This window comes from Pipistrellus kuhlii, unplaced genomic scaffold, assembly GCF_014108245.1.
Source record: "Pipistrellus kuhlii isolate mPipKuh1 unplaced genomic scaffold, mPipKuh1.p scaffold_m20_p_19, whole genome shotgun sequence".
NCBI classification, from domain to species: Eukaryota; Metazoa; Chordata; class Mammalia; order Chiroptera; family Vespertilionidae; genus Pipistrellus; species Pipistrellus kuhlii.
In genome coordinates this window covers 22,974,478-22,996,261 of record NW_023425504.1, presented here as the reverse complement: position 1 = coordinate 22,996,261, position 21,784 = coordinate 22,974,478, and the positions used below count along the sequence as shown (strand labels likewise).

At 33.9% G+C, this 21,784-nt stretch overlaps 1 protein-coding gene across 8 annotated transcripts in view; it reads right to left on the bottom strand.

Annotated features, from left to right (window-relative positions):
- Positions 1 to 21,784, bottom strand: part of KLHL13 (kelch like family member 13) — a 239,134-nt gene that overhangs the window by 54,118 nt on the left and 163,232 nt on the right. The gene's annotated exons all lie outside the window — the stretch shown is intronic.

Sequence of the window (21,784 nt, the reverse complement as noted above, 5' to 3'; positions counted from 1 at the left end):
TTCTAATCAACCCAAAAGGAACGAAAATGTTTGCATGTTAAAATATTTTGTTTTCTAGCAATATCTCTTACATCATTTGGGGATTATTTAGATAAACAGCTATAGTGTAGTGCCATTTCTATCTTTTTTTTTTTTAAAAAAAAGAAGCAATAAAAATAATAAATACAAGTTATATCCATGTATATTATATCAGTAATTTTTAGGGGTGATAAAAAAGATTTTTAAAAAGGTTGAACAGCAGTCAGTAGAGAATATATCAAATATTTCATAGCTATCTCAGGTAGGTTACACTAAAAACAATCATCATGGTACAGCCTTTCATTATTCTTTAGACCAGACTGGCTGTGTTTCCTTGGGTATACATTGTCAAAATTGTCTCTAAATCACCTGCCTAAGGAGCAGGGAGCTCATGGTTCTGAATGGGTCTGTGTATTCATAATGTAGATTGCTAAAATTGACATTAGAAATCAGAAAGGAAGAATGGATTTTCAAGTGCTAGAACTCTGTAATTTTCCCACTTATCTGAAATGTTGAATTATTTGTAATACTAATTCCAGTCTATCCAATATCATAAAGATTTCACTTTTTTCCTTGTCATACCTATAATCTAATATGATCAGTTTTAATGAAAAAGTTTTAAAACTCTACTGGACTTTTCATAAAGATCCTGCTTTTTAAATTCTGATACCAACCAGCAATAATTAGCAAAACTTCTGGCCTTGAGGGTGACATCAATGTTTCTTAATAATATTAGAGCCACAGTATAATAAAAATGAATTAATAATACAGTACCATGTTTTATTCAACTCTCATGGATATTTAATAAAGATAATAATTTAAATAAAAATTTAACAAGCATTAAAGAAAATGAATATAGCATTCCTCTATTTTCAGAAATAGCTTTAAAAGAATTAAATTATATACAGGATATATATCATACACACATTCACACACACTTTTAAAGTGTTTTTGCAAAAGATATTTAAAATTACATAATCAACTGGAAAAACGGGTAATAGAAAGAAGGTGAGTGGTATCCTTAAAATTTCCATTCAACCAGAATTATTTTAATGAGATATTCAAGCAGAATGTCTTATTATTTTCTGATTCCCTGCACAGAACCTTGCACACAAGAGGTTTAATATATGTCATTTGAATGAATGCAGAATCAAATTTTTGTGGATCATTCCAAAGACATCTCTTTATCTTGCAGTGCTTTAAATGATCATTAATTATCATTTTTATAAAACCACAGATATAACTGGGACAGAAGTATAGCTAAAACCACATTGCCCCCATGACATATTCTGAAAATTTATTTTTAAAAAATAAACTACATAAAACAATTGTTTACTTGCCATTTATTTCTTGCTCTTAAAACTGAAAAGCAGAGTATAAAGATACAGCCCTTTCTTGGCAAGATAATACTACTAACTTTCTAATTAATTACTTCAAAAGCTGAAGAAAAACCTTCAATAAATCATCTTCTTCATGACTTTTTATCAGCATCGTTTGACTTTTTAACATTCAGAATACTCCATATTATTTCTGCATCACTACATGCCATGTCAACCTTCTCAGCAGATTCAATATTCTCTTCTCTTTTCCATTAAGTTTAATGGATGTGGAGAGCACTGGTCTTCAACACTGCAAGGATGTGAAATCTCTCTACAACCCCCAGGTCACAATTCTATCAATCTATCCTTAGAGGAATTATTACCTGAGTGATTACAAAAACAAATAACATTTTAAATCATTTTTTCAAGGCATATTGTTAAAAGCAATATAAAGACCAATGGTTCTCAATAGGGGGAAGTGGGCCAAAAGGATGTTTGCCTCCCCTCCCCCATGTCTGGCAATGTCTAGAGACATTTTTCATTGATGCAAGGGGGAGGGGTTGTGTCTAATGGGATGTTGCTAAACAATTCCACATCAAAAATATCAAATGTGCCAAGGTTGAAAAACCCTGATACAGAGGGATTAAGGTCCTCAGGAAAAATTTCTAAAGCAATTTCATGTTCTAAATAACTTCCCAGCAAGAGTTGAATCCAGGAGGTAATGCTGGCAGTAAGAAATAGAGTAAGATTATTAATAGCAACTCTTCCAAGACCAAGACTACCTAACAATAAAATACCTCTGTTCTTTCTTGGCAAGACAATATGGCTGGCTTTCACATTATTAATTAATGGCCCATCAATTTGAAAAGTCAAGTGTTTACAGTAGAAAGGTAGATAATGGCTTTGAAGTTTGTAAGAATTATTCAGGAAAGCTTTTGTTCTATATAAACTCATATAAGAATAATTAATTCTGCTTAAAACAATTGTTATTTGGATTCACTTTTACATGCTAATTTAGAATCAAGCAAATCCTGCCCAGATAATTCCATGAGCACTATAAAATTTATCACAAGAGAGATTGTGTTCATCAATTTTCTTTCTAAAAATCAAATCTTTTTCCTACAATATCTGTATATTGCCACCAGGTCACACCCACCCATCACACCGACTGAACACATCTTATTTTCTAAATAATGACCAACCACAGAGTGCAAAAGCAATCTTTCACAAAGTATACATGAATAAGCGAAATGGGCTTGCTCAAAGAGAACAATTACTTTTTCAAAGAGCACTGTCTGATCATTTCACTGAAAGCATTGCAAAGGCGGTCAAACTGAACATACACACTCTATGGCATTTCTTTGTACTGCTATTTGAAGACAAAAGAAATAGGAAGTATAAGCAATTGACATATGTTAATAGGGTGATGTTAACATTGTAAGCTTACCTCAAAAACTTCCATATTTTAAAAATTACTCCCAAGGGAAACGTGTAAATGATATGAGCAGAAAATTCTTAAAGATAAAAGTACAAATGATTAACAGAAAAATGTTCAACCTCATTAGTATTCCAGAATATGCAAATTAAAGCAAAGATTCCATCTTTGAATATGTAAAGTTATCAAAAGAATAAGAGTGGAAGATATACTCTCAACATTGCTAATACAAACATGTATTAAGCCCATGCTGTCTGCTCACCCAAATGGATTTTTTAATGGAAATTTCAAAACCATCAAGTGTACAATCATTTTCCTTTTATACTGAACACCATGACAATGTAGGATTGTGTATTATGTGTACAATCTGGTAGGTAGACTGTAGCAAAAGTTCTCTGTCAACCTGGTTCAAATACGTTTTCTACAATGAATAGTTTTATAAAGGTAATAGTTTAGCAGGCATTCTATAAAGAATTGTAAACACCTAGAATTCACTACAGTAATCGTGTTTGGTGGCATGCTATTTGGGGAAGGGAAGAGTATTATACAATTTTATCACTTGGCCTCAAAGTCTCAAATCCAATAGTAATCCATCTACATATCAAAAAAAATGACTCCTGTAAAATCCACTGAAATTAGTACTTAGTGTTTAAAAAATAAGTTATCAACTTCATAAGTCATAAACTGCACACTTCAAATTCTTGATTTCTATCATGTCAAGCATCAGTTTAATACTATACAGAAAGGCAGGTGAGGTCAGATTTCATTATCAATGAAAAGAGGACATTTTAGTGCTTTTTAAAATTAATAGCATGAAAACACATGTAATGCTTGCCTTTCCATGCTAGAGAAGTTATATGTGTATGCATGCTATGGTATGTTAACTTCTTACACTCAATGAAGAGCAGCACATTAACAGTGCTGTGAATAAAATATGCTAGTAGGAGCTGTATACACTCAGAAAAAAATACAGATTAAGCTTATCAAAGTATTTGTCACGTTATTTTCTTGACTTTCCTGTGTTTCTGTTAATTTCTGAAGGGGAAAGTAAATGAATCAGAGAAAAGCTAAGAAGGTAAAAGTATTTGAACAACACCTTTAACTTTTCTCTAGTTAGTTCACAATTAGTTTCATAGCACGTATTTTTGCTTGCAACCATTACATTACAACGTAGTTAAACCTAACAATGCATTCTAATAACATAATTCCACTGTAACAAAATAACAGGAGTTTGAGTTAGTGTCAAAAGTATTATACAAAAATTGTTATTGCCCAAAGTAGCAATGTTATCATAAGTGAAAGTCAGTGCCAGAGTGTTGGTATACAAGAACAGCAACACTAACAAAACAGAACAAACAATAAAATTAAAAATAAGAGCCATGAATGGTATACAACAAATGGTGTATAACAAATATGGTTGGTTAATCAAGGCCCTCACTCATGCTTTCCACCAACCTTCCCCCAGAAAAACAAAGTACATACTTCTTACACTCACAATTTAAAAAGAAAATCAAGAAAATGGTTTTCTTCAAAGAAGTACTCCCCTTCCATTTGGTTTTCTGCTCTGAAACAGAGAAGTGTCTGCTAGCAGTAGCATTTGCAAAATGAAATATTTCTTATGATAAAGTTGCATAGCAGGTGGAGGAGAAATTTAACCACCTGTTCTCAGTCAGTTGAATTTGAGTGCTAAATCTGTCAAGGTATTTCTTTCTATTCTTGAGAAATAACTTAAGATAGTAGAAATAACTTTCGATTGATTTGTCTATAGATTTAAATTATTCATACTATATTGAATTCCAAATGTATTAATAACCTTCCTACATCACAACATTTAGAATCTGGATTCTCCTTTACATCCCTCCCAAACAAAAACTGAATTATATTCTCCCTCTCTCATTTAAGTTCCCATTAAGAAAAACATAGGGAAAGAATTTAAAAATCAGAAAGGAAGTTTCCAATTCATGAAATTAACATGTATAAAATAAGTTGCTGTTTTCATTAAAAGAAAGACACACAAAAAAGTTAGAACTTAAAATACTGAAAGATATGTCCTAACTAAAATGTCATTTATAGTATCACTGAACAAGGAAATTATAAATATCACAGCAAGTTCTCTTCATAAGACATAAATTAATTGCTGTTTAAGAAACTGTGGAAGATATATCTTCTTAATGAAGTGCTTGCCTGAAAGGAACTAAAAAAGATAAATCTTTGGTTACTTATTTGTATTTTTTTTTTGTATTTTTTAATGACATACAGTTGTCCCTCAGTATCTGCAGGGGATTGGTTCCAGGACACTCCTCCCCTCCCTTGCCCAGATACCAAAATCCACAGATGCTTAAGTCTCTTATATAAAATCAAATAGAACAATGCATACAGTCAGTCCCCCAAATCTCAGATTCCCGACCTCTGAATATATATATATATATATATATATATATATATATATATATATATATACACACACACACACACACACACACACACACACACACACACACAAACATATGGATTTAGACTGAAAATATGGTTGGTTGAACCTGAGGATGAAAAACCTGGGGAAACAGAGACCCAACTTTATATTATTGTCCACTTACATTGAATTCGCAAATAGAAGGCTTTAGCATACATGATATAAAATAGCTGCTAATCTTTCCAAGGCTTTCTTTTCTGCTGCAGCATTACCAGAGCCCAACCCCCCCCCCCCACACACACACACAAAAGAAGTTCAAATTATTTTCCAAAGTAAAGAAGTTTCCTTATATGCATATGCCTGACACATTTAAAATAAAATCACATTAATAAATAGCTGATGTCAGTTTTAACACAGGAATAAGATCGTTTACCCAGCACCTGCTGTGTGCTAGGCATTTTGCCAGACACATTCTCTGCACTACTTAATCCTCATAACAATCCCATTTTAAAGACAGGAAACTGAAGAGAGTTTAAGGCCTCACTATGAGTGTGGTAACTATGATTTGAACTCCAGTCTGATTCCAGAGCCTACATTGTTCCCATTACAACAAGCCTAAAAATGAAAAATAGCAGAGTAGAGACCATAAAGCAAATGACATTTTAATGCTTAATTTATAAATACAAGTTGGATCTCAGAGAGACACATTCTGTTATAGACAAGTCATTTTCTGGTTGAATTAATTCAGTTTAAAATTAGCCGTTTTTACTACTTCCATAAAAACAATACCAGGCTAAAAATCTTCTCCCAATGTTTATGGGATAAAGGGATAGCATATCTTAGGGTGTAACTCAAGTCAAATTTAAGGAGAACTTTGTATTACTGATATCAAAATTTAAAAGGACAGATTCTAATTCCAAAGTCACCCATCATAATCACAGAAATAGCACTATGACACAGATGAGGAAATGGAGCTAAACAAATGGAATGACAAATGATACTCCATTAGATAACTATAACAGGATGAAAGTTAATTATCCAAACCATAAAGCATTTGCACTGAATATCTCAAACCTGTCCCTGAAAGCCTTTAAAATTAATGTTTGCTCCCTCTATCTGCTATATTTCAAAACTTTTGTCTTCCTTCGTCTTTTAAAATCCATACACCAATTAAAGTACATCAAGTCTCATCTGGACTGGAAAATTCTTCTGTTTGGAAGCTCACTTTATATCCTATTTCTTATTCTTCACATTTCTTATAATATTTTTATGAAAAAATAGATAAATGATAGATGATAGATAGATAATAGATAGATAGATACTGTAGATAGATGATAGATAGATAGATGGTAGATACCTGAAGTAGAAATAAAAGAGTAACCAAAAGAATAAATTTCTAAATTCTGATTCCACACCTACTACTATATAAAAAATCTAAGTTAAAGCTCCCCAACCTTTAGAAGCTACATATAGTGAGAGTATGCAAGTGGTAGTGGTGGGATGGAGATGTAATATGTACTTGTAGTTTGAGGAAAACAGACTGTGTTCCCATCACTGTTACTAGCCCTCTTCCCAGTGCATAGAGAAAATAATTATAATCCTCTGGCTGCATATTAGTTCTCTGGAAGGATGATCACCCTTCAGCAAGCACCAGCTTTGCCCTTTGAGAAGTTTAACAATACCTAAGACAGGGAACATTCTTCAACCCCCAAATGAAGAAACTGGGATGGGAGATCCGACACTCAGGACAACTTTTTTAAAAGGAACATTTTGCTCCCAGAGGATTTGTTAACCAAGGTGTCATTTTACTTCTATTACTCTTAGCTCACCAACTTTGAAATTTGACTATTGCACTATGGTGCAATTCAATGGGAAAGCATGTTAAAGAATTCTGGTATCACCTACCTAAAATTTCAGTTCATTAAATAGTCAAATCTCCAAGTTATCTAATTTGAGATTATAAAGCCAGATTCCACAAACTCAAAGCCAGTTAGAAATCACTGAGACAAAGGGATATATGCACTCCTATGTTCATAGCAGCGCAATTTACAATAGCTAAGATTTGGAAACAGCTTAAGTGCCCATCAATAGATGAGTGGATTAGAAACCTGTAATAGAGCTACACAATGGAATACTATGCTGCTATAAAAAAGAAGGAATTCTTGCCAAGACCTGTTTGGCTCAATGGATAGAGAGTCGGCTTGGGGACTGAAGGGTCCCAAGTTCGATTCCGGTCAAGGGCATGTACCTTGGTTGCGGGCATATCCCCAGTAGGGGGTGTGCAAGAGGCAGCTGATCGATGACTCTCTCTCATCGATGTTTCTAACTATCTCTCTCCCTTCCTCTCTGTACAAAATCAATAAAAATATATTTTTAAAAAAAGAAGGAATTCTTACCATTTACAACAGCATGGATGGAGATAGAGAGCATTATGCTAAGTGAAATAAGCCAGTCAATGAAAGATAAATACCGCATGATCTCATTCATTTATGGATAATAAAGAACATTACAAACTGTTGAACAAAAATATAGGCAAAGAAGCATCAAACAGACTGTCAAAACAGTGGGAAAGTAGGGAAGGGTGCGGGGGGTGGAGAGGTTAAGAGATCAATGGAAGGACTTGTGTGCATGCATATAAGCACAATCAACAGATGCAAGACGCTGGGGCAGGGGGAATAAGGGCAAGTGCTGAAGGGTAGGGGAGACAGGGGGAGGTCAGTGGGGGGAAAAAGACATATGTCCTATTATTTGTAATACCTTAAACAATAATTTTTTAAAAAAAGAAATCACTGAGACAAATTTCTTTGTGAACAGGAAGGAGAATCATTAATCAAGAGGTAAAAATCATATCCTTTTCTAAATTTAGAAAAATTTCCCAATTATATTCAACTTCACAAAGTCAATAAAGCATGACCAGGTCTTAGGGGAATGTTTATTTATCTTTAAAAAACAAACAAAAAAACTAGAGTAAGACCTTCAAAGTAATAGTCAATTGCATTCCATGTTTTAAGAATTATAACAGGCAGTTCTAAGAGCCTCACTGATTCTATATTTTCAAAGCCTCTAGTAGATATGATAAATCTCAACCTTGATTTTGCAATGACCTGGAGGCATATCTAACTAGTTCAATGAATGTGGTAAGAATTTCAGTATCAAATCAATCATATTTTAATAGAATGTTTAATATGATTCGATCAATATTTTAATATGATGACCAGTATTTTTAAGACAGGAGAAGTTAATTCAAAAAGAAAAATCAGAAGATAGATTATTAACCCAATGAGTCTGGGAATCACATTTAGGATAGTTCTATCAAGCTAATCACACTTATGGAGCTTGTAGAAGCAAAGAGTCTAACTCAAGCAAAAATTCCCATATTAAATTATTTTGCATTTTGTACATAACTATCTGCATCACCATTAAGGTTTTTTACACTAAACTTTGCTATAAGACTTTAAGTTATTCTTCTCATACTATGCTTACCATAAAAAAAAAAACACATAGCCATTGTTGATCCTAAATTCTCAGGTTGTTAGGTGATGGAAAAAACCTATAGTCACCTACAACCCACTATTTATACATTCAAGTATCATATTCTAAGAGTATAAATATAGTCTTTAACCCCATAAATGAGTTCTGATTTTTCTCCTGAAATGCCATCAGGCTTCATCAGTTTATTACACTACTAGAAAATTATTTTAATTAAGATCACTAAAATGTCCAGCTCTCTACATATCACAACATAATTCCATGATCTAGCTACAAACAGCTCTGGTAATATAACAAAAATTGCTCTACAAAAATAATTTTATGAGTTTTTGTCCATTGTTCAGTAACACTAAGGAAGGAATCCTGGGCAAATGTTTTATGTACCATATATTTGCATATCCAAAATATTAAATATTCTTAATAAAACAGGTAATTATTTTTTAAAGGTAGACCTTTTTTGAGGGGGTAGATGCAAATTATAATTATTTGAGGAATTTGCTACTTGGGTAAAGTGCTTCTTTTTAGGAACATTGAAGCCTCTGGTTTAAAGAGTATGTATGTGTGTATACTTTTGTGGAACTCAACAAGGGTATATAATTTAAACAATATGACACAGTAGGTATCAAACATTCACACTTCTTGGTTATTTAAATGAGAATCTTGCCCTGACTAGCTTGGCTCAATTGGTTGAGTATTGTCCCATGCACAAAAAGGTTGCTGGTTTGATTCCCCATCAGGGACATGGCCAGGTTGCAGGCTACATCCCCATAGGGGGTGTGCAGGAGGCAGCCAAATAATGTTTTGCTCAGACATCAATGTTTTTTTTCTCTCTCTCCCTCTCCCTTCCTCTGTCTGTAAATAATCAATAAAAATCTTTTTAAAAATTGAAATTTTAAGTAGAACGTAATTGGGTCATTTTCAGACTGTATGTGTTTTTGAAGAAGCTATAAATTGTGAAGAAGTAAAGAAGTACTAACTTGATCTGTTTAAGAAAAATAGGAGAAAGATATATTAACCAAGAAAGATAAAAGCAGTTATTTCCTTCCTTCTACACAGTCATTAAAAACCAATTTATAATTTCTGACCCTCAGAGGGCAAGTGAGCAGGAGACTGGGAAGCATCACCACATATCTGAGGATAGAAAAGAATCAAAGTTTTAAACATTTGTCCATCTAGTTGTAAAATGCTACTCTAAATGGTATTACCCTCACCCCACCTACAAATCTCCAATATCCAATCTTTTCATATATCACATTTAATGAGAAAATTGATTTATTTGAAAGTATTCTCAATGGAAATGAATTCAATGACATAGTTCTTAATCATTTCTGGAAGCTGGGTCAGTCAGAATAAAGTTCAGGCATCTCAAATGTATTTAGATGTCATGCATTCAAGAGAGACATAGCTAGGATATTTTGGATTATAAAAGAAAATTGTCATCATCAAAATACTTCAGTCACATTGAACTTTTGCTTCCTCACCATATTCCATGTCCAATCAACTGTTAAAAGTACTACTGACTGTCTCTCTACTGTGCTCCTGTCTTTCACAACCTCTCCACTCTCACTGACCTTACAACTTCTGGTATCTACTACTTCTCATTTGGATTTTGTCATTAATATAAATTATGTATATTTATATTATATCTTCTTAACAAACTGTCATTGTATTATAGCTCTGAAAGTCACTTCTTTTCTCAAAGAACTCAATGACTCCTCACTACTTGCTAAACAAACACCTAATGTCACACTCTGGAATTCAAGGTTTCTTGGACTAGCCCTTCTTAATTAATCATACATTCCAGCAAATAACTCAAAATAAATATATACTAGTATTTAATGATTAGAGAATACAACTATCATTTTTTTTTTGCTTTAGGATATGTCATTTTCATATTTATTTACATCTATGCCTTTTTTTTTCTATTGTTAACCAAGAATTGTAAACATTTTGATAAAAGGAAAATTTACTGAATTTAAATGGAATAAATGCTAAACATTTGCAATTGGGTTGAAACTGTTATAAATATAAAAAATTCAGAAGATAAGTAAACACGAATGATTTTTCATTAGTAATGTTAAATTTATTTTTCCTAAACACTAGGTCAGATTTCCTTTTTCCTAGTCAGACTATTCCTTTTTTCAAACCATGCATACAAAACATGTTATCATTTAATTGCAAACACATTTGCTTTAAAACATAAATTTATCCAATTTGCTCCATTATGGTAAAATACATGTAAAAATAGGTTAAAAACAAACAAACAAACAAAAAAACTCTTAACTTTAAGAGTAGTTGCTGTCTTGGAACATATTGTGATCTTATTTTCTTTATCAAATTATAATTTGATGAACCATGACTAAAGTATTCTGGTCACTGGTAAATTGTTTCTACTAAAACTACTTTCAGTCTGTAACCACATAGTGGTATTTATCAGCAAGCAATTAATAGAATCAGGGTTTTGGATTAGTTGTTATCATAGCAAAGATAGCTGTAACTTGCTCTCTAACAATACTGGTACATATTAGATTACTGCATATATCAAATAAAGAAATTCGGCACTCAAGTGAAGTGATTTGCACAGGGCTACAGACCTCAAAACTACACTTCCTAAATTAATGCATCAACTCAACAATTACTGAGGACCTACTATGTTCCAGGTATCTCACAAGGAGATAGGTAAACAAAGAGCAGGTTGGATACTTGCTTGCAAAAAATCACAATAAAAGAAACAAACACTTTCCAAAGGACTAAATGATATATAAGTAATAATAAATTATCAACATTGTCTATTAATAAATATCACTTTGTATAACTTATATAAACCATAGTAACAAAACTAATTGAGAATTTTGCTCCTTAATACAGAAGTGTATGAGTTCATATTTAGCATCTACACCAAGTAAAAAGATAAATAACATCAACTTCCCTTACTATTATTTTACTTTAAAGAATTACTCATCCCAGGTCAGGCTATTTACAAGGCTGAGTCAGCAATCAAACAATATCCACTATTCAAAAGTATAATCTGCAATTATCCTATAAAATAAAAGCCTAATATGCTAAGTGTCCAACCTTTTGACCATTCAACCAGTCGGTATGACGTGCACTGACCACCAGGGGGAAGATGCTCTGTCCGGTAGGTTAGCTTTCTGCTGGGGTCCATCTAATCAGGACTGGGTGATACAGGCTAGACATGCCCTGGAGCCCTCCTGCTGCCCCCCCCCCCCAGCCCCAATTGTGCACCTGTGGGGTCCCTCGGGCTGGCCTGCATCCTCTCACAATCCAGGACACCTCGGAGAAAGCTGGAGAGCCAGTTTTGGCCCAATCCACCACAGGCCAGGCCAAGGAACCCCACTGGTGCATGAATCCGTGCACCAAGCCTTTAGTAATTATATAAAAGAAAGCCAAACTTATGGTGATGCAATGGTACATCTCATCATTTGAGAAAAAGGCAGTTTCTTACTGCATCTATCCATGTATTTCAACAATCTGTCTATGGAAAATATTCTAATGAGCCATGTCTTGAGTCCACTTAAGATCAAAATTTTGGTTGCAGTTCCACAATCGTTTATTTGTGAATTATTTAGAAATAATTACATACACACAATCCTTATAGGAAAGTGTTCATAATGAATGAAAATCACTTCAATTTGATGATGCAAAGGGATTGGATGATCTATTCACAACTAAGAACATCCATATACTTTTCAAAATTATATTTAAAATATTGGGGTTACCCAAATGAAAGTTAGATCAAACTGAGTTCATTAAAAACGTGGTTCACTGTAGGACAAGAGAAAATTTGCAATGTAATCACATGTATAAAAAGAAATCTAGTTGAGGTTTTTTAATAAATTGGTCTTTTAAAAAAAATCTTTATTGCTAAAAATATTACCTAAGTCCCCACATTCCCCCATTGGCCTCTTCTAACCCACCTCCACACCCACACTCCAGACCTTCACCACCCTATTTTCTGTGTTCAGGGGTTATGCATATACATACACCTATACAAGTTCTTTGGTTGATCTCTTCTCACTCAGTAAATTGATCTTAATAATTAATTTGTAATACAGTGAAATGGGAAAAGTAATAAAAAGGAATTGATTAAATCATTACTTACAAACATACACAGATGGAGGAAAAATCATCCAACATAAATACCACAATTCTTTTTCAAGGTACAATGGTATGACAAAGAGTAATTTCTAAGGTTCCTTCCAGGTCTTGGTTTAAAAGAACCCTGATTAAAATAATTATGTTTTTGAGATGTCATGGTTTTATCTCATTGACCAGTGAAAACCACTATATTTTTGAAACCAGAAACAAAAAGTGAGAATAGAAGATGTTACAGGACAAGTTGTAAATGAAGAACAAACCTCATTTTGAATTTTTAGAAACACCTGCAGTGAAAACTTTACTGATGTAGGAGGGAAGAAGGGGGAGATATGGAAGGGACAAATGGATGACATAAGCACTACTTTAGCACAGATGTTCACAAACATTCAACTGAATTTGCCACTCCAATTTATTATTCTCATGTTTAATTCTCAAAAATTTAGTGCTCTAAATAAGTAATCCATGCCTTTCAAATAAAAAGCTCAAGCCCTTGCACATTCTATAATAGGAAGCAAACAGTGTTCAGAGAGTTAAATAACTGGTTTTGAGTTTGGAACATTCCTCCACTCACCTCCAAGTTTAGAAATGTCATTTTTCAGGCTACAGTAATTTGCTGAACAGTCGGGTTTTATGATCAATAATTGAGTGATAAAGACAGTACTCACCTGTTATTTTACTGTCCCTGTTTCACTCAATAAATGTTAACTAATGCCCAAATTTGTGTATTTTTCCCTTGCACAAAGCAGTGAAAGGCATTATTAAGACAACAACCAGACAATTATATGTCACTGATTCTGTAGTAGGTTTTGAAGATTTTTTAATGGTTCTCTCTGAACAACCTGTATTGTCCATATGACTTTTCATAGATATGTGAGGACTTGCTATTTAACTATTATTTTCCTGTGGACTTTGTTTTATTCTGAACAGTCCTTTGTATATACTAAAAATGTTTGGAGAAAGTGAAAATGCAGGGATCTTTTAAAATTTTTTCTTCAATTCACCAACACAATAAAAAATAATCAATATCAACCAACTTGTATTACACACTCACTGTAGCACTTTTTAGACAGCTCTAATGTCAGTGGAGAAATTTGGGATACTTTTGCTTATTACCCAAAACTTTATTAAGAAAACAAATTCATGCCACACCAGCATGCCTCAGTGATTGAGTGTCAACCTATCAACCAGGAGGTCATAATTCAATTCCCTGTCAGGACACATGCCCAGTTGCGGGCTCAATCCCTGGTGGAGGAAGCAGCTGATCAATGATTCTCTCTCACTATTGATGTTTCTAGCTCCCTCCCCTTCTCCCTACCTCTCTGATATCAATAAAAATACAATAAAAATAAAACAAATTAATGATTTTATTCAAAAGGCATCACTAATGCTTATTAACTTTTAAAAGGAGTCTTGGACCATACAAACCATCTCAAAAACAGCCTGAATTTTTAAGAAGGCAAGTACTAGTAAAAAATAAAGTTTTTCAATCTTAGTTTGAACTCACTTCTGCATTTTATGTGTCTCTGTATACTAGCAAATTTTTTGTATGCAATTCATTTGTGCTTGTTTTATAGGACTTGGAGCATAATAAAAGTTCTAATAGTAGAGCTTGTCTTCATGAAACTTTTAACACAACCTCAGATTATAACTCTGTCACTGGATAATTCTACTTTTTATAATATTTTCAGTAAATCATTGTTGCAAAGTTTAAGAATTGCCTATGTTATATTTAAACTTGTAATTTTCAAGAATAAAATTACTGATCCAGAGAGTATATAGTGTAATAACAAGAACCACTTGGGCCAATTGGAATAATTTCTTACAATTCATGCAATAGGCCTAACTGTGTTCAACTATAGCATGGTAGACAGACTAATGGCCTCTCAGAGATGTCCACATCTGAATCCCTGGAACATGTGAATATGGAATTACATGACAAAGGGGATCTTGTAGATGTGATTAAGCTAAGGACATTGATATGGAAAAATTATCCTGTATTATCCAGGTGGGCTCAACTTAATCACATGAGTCCTTAAAAATGGTAAAGGAAAGCAGAGTAGGTCAGAAAGAGATCAGTGTGGAAAAAAACAACACTGCCATTGCTGGCATTGAAGATGATGGAAGGGAACCACAAGCCAAGGGATGCAGACCCTCTGGAAGCTGAAATTGAAATAATGTTTCAAGAGAAATATGAAACACTAAGGTTAATTCTGATATACCAGCAAGTAAAGATAATTGCCCCAGTATTTTTTTTACAGCTTCACCACTTGACAATAGTGTCAAATAAACTAACTTCTCTCCATAGCCCATCCAATTTAAAAATATCTCATCTGTCATATTCTTTGTTCATATAATCTTAGTGTGATATTACCTAATTAATACATGGCATGAAAGTAGCAAAAGTTTATAAAAACAAAAAGGTATTAGAGAAGTTAAGAGCTTTGAAATCAAGCAAACCTGAGTTTGAATTCTCATTTCATCTCTTACTTAAAATGTAACATTAAGTAACTTAATTAAGCTCCCTGAGCACTGTGCCCTTGTGTGTAAAGCAGGGAAAAGACTTACCCTTATAGAATGTTTGGGAGGCAGCTTGAAAAGTACCCAACACTTTTATAGTAATACTCAATAAATCATATTATATTTAACTATGTGAACCAGGGCAATTTTTTAAATTGCAAATAAATAAATTTCATATGAAATTTACAACATCTGTTCTATAGACTAGATTTAAGATTTAAGCTCTAAGAGTTCTCAAAGTTGTTTTTAACTGTTTTTTCTTATGGAAGGATAACTTGTTTCATTTCTCCATTGAACCTTACCATAAGAAGTATACTCTCCAAGCAAGTAGAGCATGCTTGTCTTACCATACCATAAATGTGGCAAAATTGGGTAAAAACGTTTACCTGTAGGAACATCTATATGTAGGAAGTCTTCTAATTGGAAATCTTTTACTAAACTTGGAAACATGATATAATTTTATGTTTCACCAAGTTTACATTTTATAGTCCAGGTACACAATGTGTATCTTTGTGCACTATAAAGCACCTAAACTTTATCCAATTTAAAGTATGGCATTCCATTCTTCTTGTTTAAAAAGGTTACTATCAAGTTTAAACATAAATTGCATTATTTTCCATCCTATGTAATATGCACTTTAAAACCCACTCTCTCTCCCTAATTCCTTTCTCCTCATCTAGCCCAGACACATTTCTGTAGTGTTTTCATTGCCATTAAACTTGTTATCCATACTGAAGGTACAGTAAACAAACATGTTATTTAACTTAATTATCTTAGATAATAATTTTCACAACAATAAAGTTAAGCAATTAAATTTTTTGTGAATAAAGATAGGATGGAAGACAAAGAATGGTCATTTTGAATGACTGTAAGGACTATACCCCTAGTACTCAGAAGATTTAGCCTGGTACATAACAGAAAGTAAATAACTTTTGAATATTATAAATTCATTTATATAAGGTGATTGAAAAAGAACTAAGCATTTTCAAAAATTACTCATTAACTTCTTTATGCACCAACTAGAGGCCTGGTGCATGAAATTGTGCACAGGTGCAGTCCCTAGGCCTGGCCAGCGACTGAAGCGTGAGCGTCTGGAGTGGAAGGGCAGGTCTCAGTTGACATCTGGGCCCTGTGCAGCACCTGGGTCCCCAGGCCCCCACATGACCCCCTCCACCTCAGTCACAGTGCCCAAGACCCTACGTGGAGATACAGTGAGAGTAGCCGGATGCCATGGGCCCAGTGCAGCATGGGCCTCTGGGCTGCCCAGCAGTGCTGCATGGAAGCAGGGTGGGTAGCACACTCTCTCCTGGCCAGCCTTGCAGACAGGCTCCTGTGCGAACCCATGGGGAGCCCCAACAGCCCCTGCCGTCCCAGTGGCTGCAGCCTGGTTCACCGGAAAGAGGCCATGCAAGTGCAGTGCCCAGCATCTGAGTGTGTGTGTGTGGGAGGGGGGTAGGGATGAGGAGGAGCTTCCCCAGTGTGCAAGCCCTGGCGTTCTGGGGAGGGTAGCAGGAGGAGTGAGAGCAAACTCAGTGGACAACCTGCATTCTCACCACACCTCCATCCCCTTCTCTCCCACTCCCAGATAGCCAGAGAGAGGTCGCAGGCCCCTGTCTGGGCACCTCTGGAGGTTGGTCATTGCTGCCTAACCCCAGTTCCCCATCCGGGCCCAGGGCCTGGACCCAATTGGGTGATCAGGGCCAGATGGCCTGCTGGTCACCACCTATGGGGCAACTGGTAGGGCAATCAGGCCCCACTCGCACATGCCTTGACCTAGCGCAGCCTGTTCATCTGTTTCATCATCCCACCATGGTTGGGGCCCATTGGGCCAGCAGCACCTCCACTGCCACTGCTGCCAGTGCCACGTTGCCTATGCCCACCATGTTCCGCACCAGTCAAACTCCCGGTCGAGGGGACAATTTGGATATTAGGCTTTTATTATATAGGATTCTCCAAGAATATCACCTTTATACCACTCTTTCTCATAGTCTTAAGAAAATAAAGCAATACATTCTAACTGCCATTTCAATTTAAAGTATCACACACAATGCTTATAATTCTTGACTATTTAACCACAAGTAATAAAGTCATTAACACAAACACTTGCTTATTATCTCTTTCTTCTTTCTTTCCCCTCCCTCTAAATTGGACCCACTTAAGGTCTCATCTAAATATTCTGAGTTTCAAGGAGAATGTCTGGAATCCTGAGAATTTTTAGTAACACCAAACTTCCCATGATGGTATAATATTTGCATTTTCATATCTCTCCCCTGTGGGGCAACTGTTTTTGAGGGGTACTTGGAACTAACATTCATTTAAGGATAAAAAATGAATCTAGATAAATTATTAACAAGTAAAATCCTTGGAAATTTCTGAAAGTATCAAAAACACTAGCTGCCTGTACTGCAAGTTTCTTGTATGCAACATTTTTCAGTTAGATTAAGTGGTTATGAGATCTTTAAAAAAAACAAACATACACAATAGGCTTTAAAACAAAAAATTAACTTCACTTCCACATGCCACACTTACTCAGACTAAAAGATCTCAAGTAGCTAAAAGAATAAACACTGAATATGAAGAGCATATTTTCTGGAGGGAAGTTAGTAAACTCTAAATTAACCATGGTCCAGTGTGAATCCTATGATTAAAAAATAATACAGTCCCAGGCTCTATAAGACAAGTAAAACATCTGTATAAAAGGACAGAGGTGTTTTTCTTCTATTCAGACCATATAAAAAACATTGCATTCAGATGGAGTATCTCATATACTGTAAAGATTATCATTAAAAAAATATCTGGGTGAGGACAACCAGCAGAGTGAAAGGTTAGGAAAACATGTCACATGAGCTAAAGAGAAGATTTCCAGACTTGTATGTAATGGAAAAAATAGATATTTTTAGTATATAGCTTGATAAGGCACACTAGGAACAGGAAATAAAAGATATGAATTGATTTTGCTCCATGCAAGAAGAGCTGTCCACAAATGAAAGGTGCTGCCTTGATGAGGTAGTAAGCTCTTTGTTGCTGCCAGTCATCAAGGAGGAGATGTGTCACCATATTTCAGAAGTGTCACAGGAAGGATTCTTGTTTTAAAGTGGGTATTGGATCCTCTACATAATCTCTAAGGTCACTTTATCTCCATGGTTTTCTAGTAATAAGGGCAAAGCTAGCCCTTTTGCAAACTCAGACAATAGAAATTCCCAGAGAATATGCCACAAAAGTTACAGACTAACACTAAATTGTTCTTAGGTGTTCTTTATGTTAATGCTCCACATAATTTTGTTTGAATGACTATATGTAGTGAAAATAAATTAAGCAGACACAAGACAAAAGTTTATGTCTATGTTAATTGTGAAAATGACTAAGTATATTCTTTTCTAACATGAGATAATCAATTTAATAAGTATTTTGCTAAATAAAAAAGATATCAAAACCACAAGTTTTCTTTTATTCACCAAATTAGAAAAAAGACAATCTTAGAAGCTAGAAAATACATCACATTAGGCAAATACAAGTTTTTTTAATTAAATTTTCTGGTGAAAAGAACACACAAATGCATATTTTAATTGACTCTATCCTTTGAATCATCCACAAACAAAAATACATTTATATATTATGCATACTTTTTTCTCAGGAAATCTAACTATTGAATTTTAATGATGAAATTATAGAAAGCAATTGTTATAAAATACTATACTGTTGATATTTACTATAAAATATATTTTGCATATTAAACAAAAGCATTGTAAACAGGAAGCTAAGTGAATGCAAGTTCATTGGCCAGAAGAGAAAAAGTCTAATTCACCAATACTCATTCTACACACATTGTCCATTACCTTGAGAAGGGCAAAATTCTAAAGAAAGCATCTCTTAATGTCAGTCTTGCTAGAATTCTTTGTTATAATGAGCTGGTTAATTCTTATCTATTATCTTACTCCCTAATGTTACACAACCATTATCAAAATGTTCTGCTTATGAAGAAAAGATAAAAGGATCACTAATGCTAATCCTGGTCTATTTCAGTGTGTCCTTAGAATCTAGCAATACATTAATCCTATAACATTAGACAGAAGGAACCATTTTCTATTTTAAAACTATCAATACCAAAACACCCAAAACCCACTAAGATGGGAGTGTTTGTTAAGCTTTATTAATTTAGGCAAAATGACAGGTTAATTTATATGATTCACACCTGTCAGGAGCAGAGTCCTTACTAATTCAGTTTACACTGACCAGAAGATCTTCCCTCAGGCTGAGGTTGAACTTCAATCTACTGTTGAAAAGAGTGTAACACAAACATTTCACTCAGATTTCTATCAAGACAATCCCTTCAAATTCTACATGGATGTCATATCACCCTGCCACTTTTCAAAAGTGAAGCTGAAGGAAGGCTAAGTCTACCCAATAAATACTAAGCATTTCATAATAAATCTATCTAGAGGCCAAAGAATTAGTTTCCTAAATCTGTTGTCTTTAAAATACTCCACTCCTCCCAAATCATATTATAACACAATTTGAAAAGTGCATTATATAAAAACTATTATCCCTAATATTATAAAAAATATTGTTAGTCATCAATAAGTCTTAAAAATATGGAGAAGTTTCAACTGTCATTCAAATTCTAAAGCAGCAGAAAGAAAAACTTCTGTAGTTTAAACCCACAAGGAAAAATAGCCTTTCTGTTCAATGTTTGCAGTAAGTAAAACATTCCTTATTGTAGCTTTCACTAGTGTAGCAGCATTGCCCTATCCACAGCATCAATGAAAGGCTCTCTCTAGCTAAGTAGCACCTAGACTGAGTTTAGAAAGAGGCCGTAAAGAGCCTTTATATTTTTTCCATTCTTACTCAATTACTCCAACCAAAAATATTTCATATGGAAATTTTAGTCTTGAAAAAGTGAAACCCATATAATGTGTATTTGATAAATCATAGTACATACTGATAAAACATTGCAAACCAATGCTTCTGGTACATAAGCAAACCCACAAAAATATGCTTTATTAACTGTGAAGGATTCTATATTCAAGATACTATTTTAACTATTTATACAAGTAAACTCTAAAGAATCACATCTTACCAGTGTCAGAATTTATTCCATTTTAATGCAAAGACTTTAGACCCAAAAGACACAAACAACCATTTAATCTGTTTGCCAGCAGAAAGATTGTGAAGGCAAATATGATGTTACTTGACCCAGTATTCTCTATTATAATTTTTAAAAGCAAAAATAATACTAAACTTAAGTATTATTTTGTATGTAGAAGTGTCATGGAATATAAAGAAGCACTCACAAGAACAACATGTTAAACATGATATTTTTATTTCTGGTCAAGTAAGTAAATGAACTCTAAATTTGTTTTAAAACCTGATTTTGAACACCCTAAGCTAGTCTTTTCCTATATTTAACATATTTCCTTTATTAAATACATAATACATAATATTTTAAACCTGTATTTATTTATAAAGAAAAATAAATTAAGGCAAATTTAATAATGTAGACCATCACGATGTCAGAATAGTCTAGGCTAATGCTACCTCTTTGAATATATTTTTCTATTGTACCTATTTATGCTACCAATAATAACTGTCAACATGCAAAGTCTGTGAAATTTTCTAGCTTCTATCCTCTAAATCAAGTCATTCATAACATCAGGTCAAAGAGGTGAGTACATATGTAAAAGGAAGAAAGTAATTCATTAAAGATCTTATATTGGGTTGTATCTGAGTCTTTGGCTATTATGAATTAACCAAATGTATTTTTAAACCAGCTGCAATTGGAGTTGCACTTTGGATCTTTTGGACAGTAAAACATTGTATAAATACTAGAATAATTAAACATTATTAATTGTAGCCTAATGATTTTTAGTTTTTTTTTTTGTGTGTGTTTTTTTTTTGGGGGGGGGGGTATTTTGTTTTGTTTTGATGATAAACTTCCTTTTGGTAAATCTTTAGTCATTTCTCACCAGCTAAGTTTCATAAAGTCAACAGGCACATCACATTTTCTCAAAAATTTTGAAGGGACTCCATTAACTTGACACCTCCATTACTTTGTGCTTTTGACAACTACAGCTTTTGCGAAACAAATATAACTGATCCTTTTTCTTATTTACAAATATAACTTAAAATTTAACTTTCTTTATAGGAAAAGCGTTTAACTCCAAAACAGATAACATCACCTGAAGCATCTATAAAAAGAGATATTTTAAATCAGAAATATGGAATGATGACGGGATTTAACTAAAATGTCCTCGTTTTCAAGCGCTTTCCAGGGAATCACCTCTTTGGGACTGAGAGCACAAGCACACTTATTTCCTTAGCAGCTGAAAGCATTTCAAAGAACTAGATAGATGCCACTGTGTATCTGAATTTCATAAAAAACAACAACTAAGTAATAAAATGGCAACTCACCAGATTTCTAAACACACAATTAACCTAAAGCAGGAAGAATTTTCCACATCTCTCCTACTGAAAAAT